This window comes from Nerophis lumbriciformis, linkage group LG01 (genome assembly GCF_033978685.3).
Source record: "Nerophis lumbriciformis linkage group LG01, RoL_Nlum_v2.1, whole genome shotgun sequence".
Classification (NCBI taxonomy): domain Eukaryota; kingdom Metazoa; phylum Chordata; class Actinopteri; order Syngnathiformes; family Syngnathidae; genus Nerophis; species Nerophis lumbriciformis.
Window position 1 is genome coordinate 30257501 of NC_084548.2, and position 8205 is coordinate 30265705.

The window sequence follows — 8205 nt, forward strand, 5'->3', positions numbered from 1 at the left end:
ACACTTGCATCGCATCTCATAAGCTTGACAACACACTGTGTCCAATATTTTCACAAAGATAAAATAAGTCATATTTTTGGTTCATTTAATAGTTAAAACAAATTTACATTATTGCAATCAGTTGATAAAACATTGTCCTTTACAATTATAAAAGCTTTTTACAAAAATTTACTACTCTGCTTGCATGTCAGCAGACTGGGGTAGATCCTGCTGAAATCCTATGTATTGAATGAATAGAGAATCGTTTTTAATCGGGAAAAAATCGGTTTTGAATCGAGAATCGTGTTGAATTGAAAAAAAAAAAAATCGATTTTGAATCGAATCGTGACCCCAAGAATCGATATTGAATCGAATCGTGGGACACCCAAAGATTCACAGCCCTAGTAGTCACATACTTACTGTCAAGGCAGGCAAGGCCACAGGCAGTTACTGTTTACTATTTACAATACATGTCAAATGTATGATACATTTGGCCACTTGATGGCAGTGTTGGCTTACCATCTCACCTCTTCTGCAACCAAACATCCTCTCATGCTCTGATTAATTGATGATTAGCCTTTTCCTAGGTGTTGATATGTTTCATTGCCCCCATCCTTTAGCTTTCAAAGTGACTGTGATTCCTTTCTTCCTGCAACGAAAGCACAAACAAATAAGCAACAAACGTAATGACACAATTTACACAAAATCATGATGAATACAATTGATTGCAAGCCTGGTGTTACATGATCAATTTACACCATACAGACTCATACTGTAAGTAGTTTGAAGTCTGCTTTTTTTGTGTGGCTGCAACATCATCACACTCCTGAAAGTGTACTTATTTTTTATTAAATCAGCCTTTTGGTGAGGTGAATATGTAAGGTGTTGGTATCCGGTCCTGCTTCTGAAAATATGGCAAAAGCACTGATATATACGGTTATGGAGCCAAAACACAGCCAGTCAGATTTGGTATCAGAAAAAAATGACATTGTAGAAATGGTAAATGGATACTTGTATAACGCTTTTCTACCTTCAAGTTACTCAAAGCGCTTTGACACTATTTCCACATTCACTCATTCACACACTGATGACGGGAGCTGCCATACAAGGCCCTAACCACGACCCATCAGGGGCAAGGGTGAAGTCTTGCTCAAGGACACAAGGGACGTGACTTGGATGGCGGAAGCCAGGGATCGAACAGAGTTGCTGGCACGGCCGCTCTACTAACCGGGCCACGCCATTGGTTGTATTGGCAACAAATAAATACATACACTGAAATAATACATAAGTTTTGGTGGATATCTTTTTTAATCATCACATGTTTTTGATGCCAATATTAAGTTAAAGTTAATGTGCCAATGATTGCCACACACACACTAGGTGTGGCGAAATTACTCTCTGCATTTGACACATATCCACATTTTTGTAGACTTTTATTGTATTATTGTGTGTTTAAAAGATTTTCATGTTCAACATTTTCTTAGACTTAAACTTAGAGAAACTGTATTGATCCACAAGGGAAATTGTTCCACACAGTAGCTCAGTTTCAAAGGATGGAAAGGGTAAGAATGTAAAGGATAATGCAGGTATTAAGTATACTAAAAATGTACCATAGTAGCAATATAAAATATAACATATATGTAATATTTACATATTACATATATACAGTATATAATATATACTGATAAATTATATTGTTATATTATATTATATTTTTATATAATATATACAATATATAACAATTACCATGTACAATATTACAATATACAGTATGTAACAGCTGCAGCATAAAATAGAGAGTAGAGCCAGCAGAAAATATACATTATAAACAAAGAGAGGTAGCTAACATGTCAGGTGTCAGGTAATAGACAAACATCATCTATTGCGAGTGATTATACAGCTGGATGGAGTGCGGAATGAAAGAGTTCTTGAATCAAACCTTTTTCGCTTCTCTTTTTAATGGCTTTGTTTCTTTTTTTCAGTTTCGCTTCTTTTTTTTTTACAGTTTCAAATTAATGGCAGTGTTTTGAAATAGGCTGACGGTGCCTTTGGGCCGGGCTTACAGGTTTACCCTGAAGCAATTTCACCAATTAAAAATACAAACTTCAGCTTCATGTTTCAGAAAGACAGAGGTCTTCTTTGTCTTGCTTTTTAGAGTAAATACAGCAACATAACAAAGTGTTATTCAAATATTATTGTTAAATATGTTTTTGTTGATAGAAATGGCCTTCTCTAAAAGTCAAGCCAATTAAAGGGGAAGTGCATTTTTGGGGGAATTAAGCTATAGATGTCCGATAATATTGGCCTGCCGATATTATCGGCCGATAAATGCTTTAAAATGTAATATTGGAAATGATCGGTATCGTTTCTTTTATTATTGGTATCGTTTTTTTGTTTTTTTTAATCTTTTTATTAAATCAACATACAAAACAAAAGATACACTTACAATTAGTGCACCAACCCAAAAAACCTTCCTCCCCCATTTACACTCATTCACACAAAAGGGTTGTTTCTTTCTGTTATTAATATTCTGGTTCCTACATTATATATCAATATATATCAATACAGTCTGCAAGGGATACAGTCCGTAAGCACACATGATTGTGCGTGCTGCTGGTCCACTAATAGTACTAACCTTTAACAGTTAATTTTACCATCCATCCATTTTCTACCGCTTATTCCCTTCGGGGTCGCTGGAGCCTATCTCAGCTACAATCGGGCGGAAGGCGGGGTACACCCTGGACAAGTCGCTACCTCATCGCAGGGCCAACACAGATAGACAGACAACATTCACACACACATTCACACACTAGGGCCAATTTTCATTAATTACTAGTTTCTATGTAACTGTTTTTATATTGTTTTACTTTCTTTTTTATTCAAGAAAATGTTTTTAATTTATTTATCTTATTTTATTTTATTAATTTAAAAAAAAAAGGACCTTATCTTCACCATAAGTGGTTGTCCAAATTAGGTATAATAATGTGTTAATTCCACGACTGTATATATTGGTATCGGTTGATGTCGGTATCGGTAATTAAAGAGTTGGACAATATCGGAATATCGGATATCGGCAAAAAGCCATTATCGGACATCCCTAAATTAAGCCTATCACAATCGTTTTGAGAGACAAGAAGACAAACGTTTCTTGGGGGTTTTTTGCAATTGAATTTGTAAAAATCAACTCGTTTTAGGTGGTTAGCAATGCAGCTAATGGGAGCAATTCATTTTGCCTCTAAATCACTTTAAAATGCATCCAAAAACCGCCAACATACGTTATTTACGTTCCATAACCTGTATATTAACCAAGCTGTACATTGTTGTTGTGAGAGCAAACACTGAGAAGCTCTTTTTCTAGCGCAGTACACATCGCCTTGCAACGGCATGCTACGGCATTAGTGTAAGCTAGCTTCTTGTGTCAGCAGTTGAATGGCTTTTAAGTTTATAATACACAACACAATGCGATAGGACACCAATCTGTACTGACTGAAAAACATGAATAATCATATTGCAGTATCTGTAAAGTATTAGCCCACATTTCATGTTTTGTTTGTACACAGCTAGCTCGACAGTGTATTTGAGTATTGTGATTGCTTATGCAGTATATTGTCAATAAATTGAGAACAGGAAGTGAACAAAAGTTTTAGCAACTGTTATGTAAAAGAAAAGGGGTAGGATTAAATAAGCTCTGCTTCTTCCTACTCCTTTTCGAACATGTTGAAAAGAGAAACTGGAAATGTGATGTATCATGTTGTATGCTTGCATGTTCCAAATAAACTCAAACTCAAACTCACACTTGTAATAACAAGCATGACATGTTGCATGTATCATGATGAATATTATAGTGAGTATATATTATCATAGGCGCCGATCCCGTGGGTGCTTAGGGGCCCGAGCACCCACGGACAATGCCGAGCACCCACGTGGGATTGATGGCAACTTTCAATCTTTAAAATAATTTTAGAAAAATCAATCTTGTTGTAGTTAATTTTGTGGCGACTTTGGTCCGTTTTACAAAAATAATAAAGCCACAAATCTTATGGGATATTATTAACTTCGCTGAATGTCTTTTTTTTTTTTTTTAAATACACACACACCAAGCACCCACTGGCATATGTATATTATAGCATTATTTCATATTGTAAAAAAAAAAGCAAAACCGAAAAAAAAAGAAACGCAATTGTAAAAAAGAGAAGCAATCATAAAAACCTTTGAAACATACAAAAACAATAAAAGTGTAGAAACATATGAATACTGGCATTGAAAACATCCACCAAAAATATTGTATTTTTTCAATGATTGTATGTATTTGTTGCCAAAGTTTTGATGCCAATACAACTTTTTCTACAATGTCAATTTATTTTAGGGGGGAGGTACCAAATCTTACTGCCAGTCTTCTGGCTCCATATTCTCTCCACATAGAAATATAACTAAGTATTGTTACATACGGAGCTTCCCCAAATGTCACAGCTGTATCGAGACAAACATGGATAATATAAAAATGCATTTTCAATTAATGTACCGCTTATACTACATCCTGAAGGTATGGCTAGGTTAACACAAAGATATCTTAGTCTTCTTCTCCATTGTTTTACCTGCAAGCCCAAGTCATGATTTTTCTTTTTCTTTTTTTTCTTTTTTATTGAAGAACAAACATACATTTATAATTCACAAAAAAGTCAAGGCACTTTCAACATCAAGGAAAGAAAACAAAAGCAAATATAGAGAGTAATAATACTAAAAAAAATTAAAAATACAAATACAATTAAAAAAAAGACAAAAAGGACTACCTAAATCACTTTAAATGTTTTTAAATAATATATAAATTTAAGGACTTTTGTACTCTTAATCATTCTCCAAGATTTGATTGATAATTGTAACCCATTAAGCCAATTAGAAAATGTAGGCCTTACTTTCATAAATCGACATTTATGGAGAAAAATTTTGCCTGGATCAAAACGTGTTGTAAGCCCCGCCCACAGGCACCCACTCCCCATGTCAAACCACTGCCATTAGTTTGAAGCAGTTAAAAAAAAAAGCAAAACCGAAAAAAAGAAACAAAACTGTAAAAAAGAGATGCGATTGTGAAAAAAAAGTTAATTAAAACAATCTTTGAAACACACAAAAACAAAAGTAAGTCTACAAAAATATCAATATTGCCATCGAAAACATCCATGCATTTCTACCGCTTATTTACTTGTCACGATTAAAAAAATATATACCCCCAAAATATTGTATTTTTACAGATTTTGTTGCCAAAACCAATTTTTTCTACAATGGAAAAACAAAATGTTTCGATACCAAATCTTACTGGCAGTGTTTTAGCTCCTAATACGGTAACCAGGAAGTTCCCATTTCAGAATAGGTGAAACAAATTTACAGCAAATAACCTTTTTGTGAAGAATGTACGCACATAAATGTAATTAAAAAACCCCATTACAATTTAGTCTATTTTATGCCATAACCATTAAGCGACTACTATCGTGTAAGGATGTTTGTGATTGTCTATCAAATCAAAATAATTAAAAATAAACAGCTTTTAGATCTGAATAAAATTTGTCTGTAATGAAATGTACAGTAGATTTAAAACAATTGAATTTCTGGTTAGCCTATTTTAATATGAGCTCTTAATTTGAAGAACAATTTCCCTCAGTTCCTCCGGAAGTATGTTAAACTTTGTCTGGTTTGACGCAGCTGTCCTCAGCCATGCGCGCCTTTGCTCAGTGCGCTCTCATTCAAACATTTAGGAAGTTGGCACTCCCTCTAGTAGTGAAGAAGGAGTCTGCAGTGAGCCATGTGAACCTGTTGACCTGTCTGTAGTTTCTACTTGCATCCATGCATCAAAACTACAGGTCAGGTGCATGGAAAACGTGGATCAGAACCAGGATTGGTCTCAGATTTCAAAGCAATTGTGTTCCAGCATCAGACTTTTGTCTGACTTCAGACGGTCCTTGGAATAAAAGTTCCTAAACATACTTGACTTTTATACCAGTTATCCATTAGTAGAAGAAAAAGAAGAAGCAACTGGAATAACATTGCTCAATCAAAGTAAAAACTTGGACAAAAACTATATTTGAGAGCGGTGGCTAATGTTTAGACATGTTTGGTTGTAAATAAGAAGACAATAATAACCTCAGTGCTCATACAGTAATGACAAATAATACTGAGTACAGTATCATGTTGATTTTAGCCGTATTTAATAATGAGAAAATCAAACGGTAGAAAATGGATGGATGGATTATCCTCCTTTTACCTTGTAAAAACTATTGTGTTCGTACAGTTTTTTGAATGGACTGAATTGAATTGAATTACAAACCCTGTTTCCAAATGAGTTGGGAAATTGTATTGGATGTAAATATAAATGGAATACAATGATTTGCAAATAATTTTCAACCCATATTCAGTTGAATATGCTACAAATATATACTTTAGATGTTGAAACTGATAAACGTTTTTTTTTTTGCAAATAATCATTAACTTTAGAATTTGATGCCAGCAACACGTGACAAAGAAGTTGGGAAAGGTGGCAATAAATACTGATAAAGTTGAGGAATGCTCATCAAACACTTATTTGGAACATCCCACAGGTGAACAGGCAAATTGGGAACAGGTGGGTGCCATGATTGGGTATAAAAGTAGATTCCATGAAATGCTCAGTCATTCACAAACAAGGATGGGGCGGGGGTCACCACTTTGTCAACAAATGCGTGAGCAAATTGTTGAACAGTTTAAGAAAAACCTTTCTCAACCAGCTATTGCAAGGAATTTAGGGATTTCACCATCTACGGGCCGTAATATCATCAAAGGGTTCAGAGAATCTGGAGAAATCACTGCACGTAAGCAGCCAAGCCCGTGACCTTCAATCCCTCAGGCTGTACTGCATCAACAAGCGACATCAGTGTGTAAAGGATATCACCACATGGGCTCAGGAACACTTCAGAAACCCACTGTCAGTAACTACAGTTGGTCGCTACATCTGTAAGTGCAAGTTAAGACTCTCCTATGCAAGGCGAAAACCGTTTATCAACAACACCCAGAAACGCCGTCGGCTTCGCTGGGCCTGAGCTCATCTAAGATGGACTGATACAAAGTGGAAAAGTGTTCTGTGGTCTGACGAGTCCACATTACACATTGTTTTTGGAAATTGTGGACGTTGTGTCCTCCGGACCAAAGAGGAAAAGAACCATTTGGATTGTTATAGGCGCAAAGTTGAAAAGCCAGCATCTGTGATGGTATGGGGGTGTATTAGTGCACAAGACATGGGTAACTTACACATCTGTGAAGGCGCCATTAATGCTGAAAGGTACATACAGGTTTTGGAGCAACATATGTTGCCATTCAAGCAATGTTACCATGGACGCCCCAGCTTATTTCAGCAAGACAATGCCAAGCCACATGTTACATCAACGTGGCTTCATTGTAAAAGAGTGCAGGTACTAGACTGGCCTGCCTGTAGTCCAGACCTGTCTCCCATTGAAAATGTGTGGCGCATTATGAAGCCTAAAATACCACAACGGAGACCCTGGACTGTTGGACAACTTAAGCTGTACATCAAGCAAGAATGGGAAAGAATTCCACCTGAGAAGCTTAAAAAATGTGTCTCCTGGGAACTGAGGAGACACATTTTTTAAGCTTCTCAGGTGGAATTCTTTACTGAGTGTTGTTAAAAAGGAAAGGCCATGTAACACAGTGGTGAACATGCCCTTTCCCAACTACTTTGGCACATGTTGCAGCCATGAAATTCTAAGTTAATTATTATTTGCAAAAAAAAAAAAAGTTTATGAGTTTGAACATTAAATATCTTGTCTTTGTAGTGCATTCAATTGAATATGGGTTGAAAAGGATTTGCAAATCATTGTATTCCATTTATATTTACATCTAACACAATTTCCCAACTCATATGGAAACGGGGTTTGTAGTTGTGTCAACTACAAACAATGGTGTTTTGTAACCTTACAGATGTAATTTATATAGAGCTTGAACCACTATGTAAAACTAGAAAAATACATATATAATATGTATCTAAGTTTTACATACTGCTTCCTATTGATTAAATAGCTTATGTAGTTCAGTACCAGCCTGTGGATTGCGTACTATTCTAATTTGTTAATCAAGATATTATGATTAATGCTTTTAAGATAAAATTCCTCAGCTGCACAGTGTTAAGAGTCTATTGCATTGGTTATTTATTCTGTTATTTCGATTAGTACCATTGATGAGACGTCT

The 8205-nt window shown here is 35.5% G+C and overlaps 1 protein-coding gene across 1 annotated transcript in view; it reads right to left on the reverse strand.

Annotated features, from left to right (window-relative positions):
- LOC133618606 (adenylate cyclase type 6-like) overlaps positions 1-531 on the reverse strand; it is a 166032-nt gene extending 165501 nt beyond the window's left edge. Inside the window, exon 1 of the mRNA XM_061979127.2 lies at positions 499-531. The gene's annotated coding sequence lies outside the window, so the exon portion shown is untranslated. The remainder of the gene's footprint in view (positions 1-498) is intronic.
- Between the last annotated feature and the right edge of the window lie 7674 nt (positions 532-8205).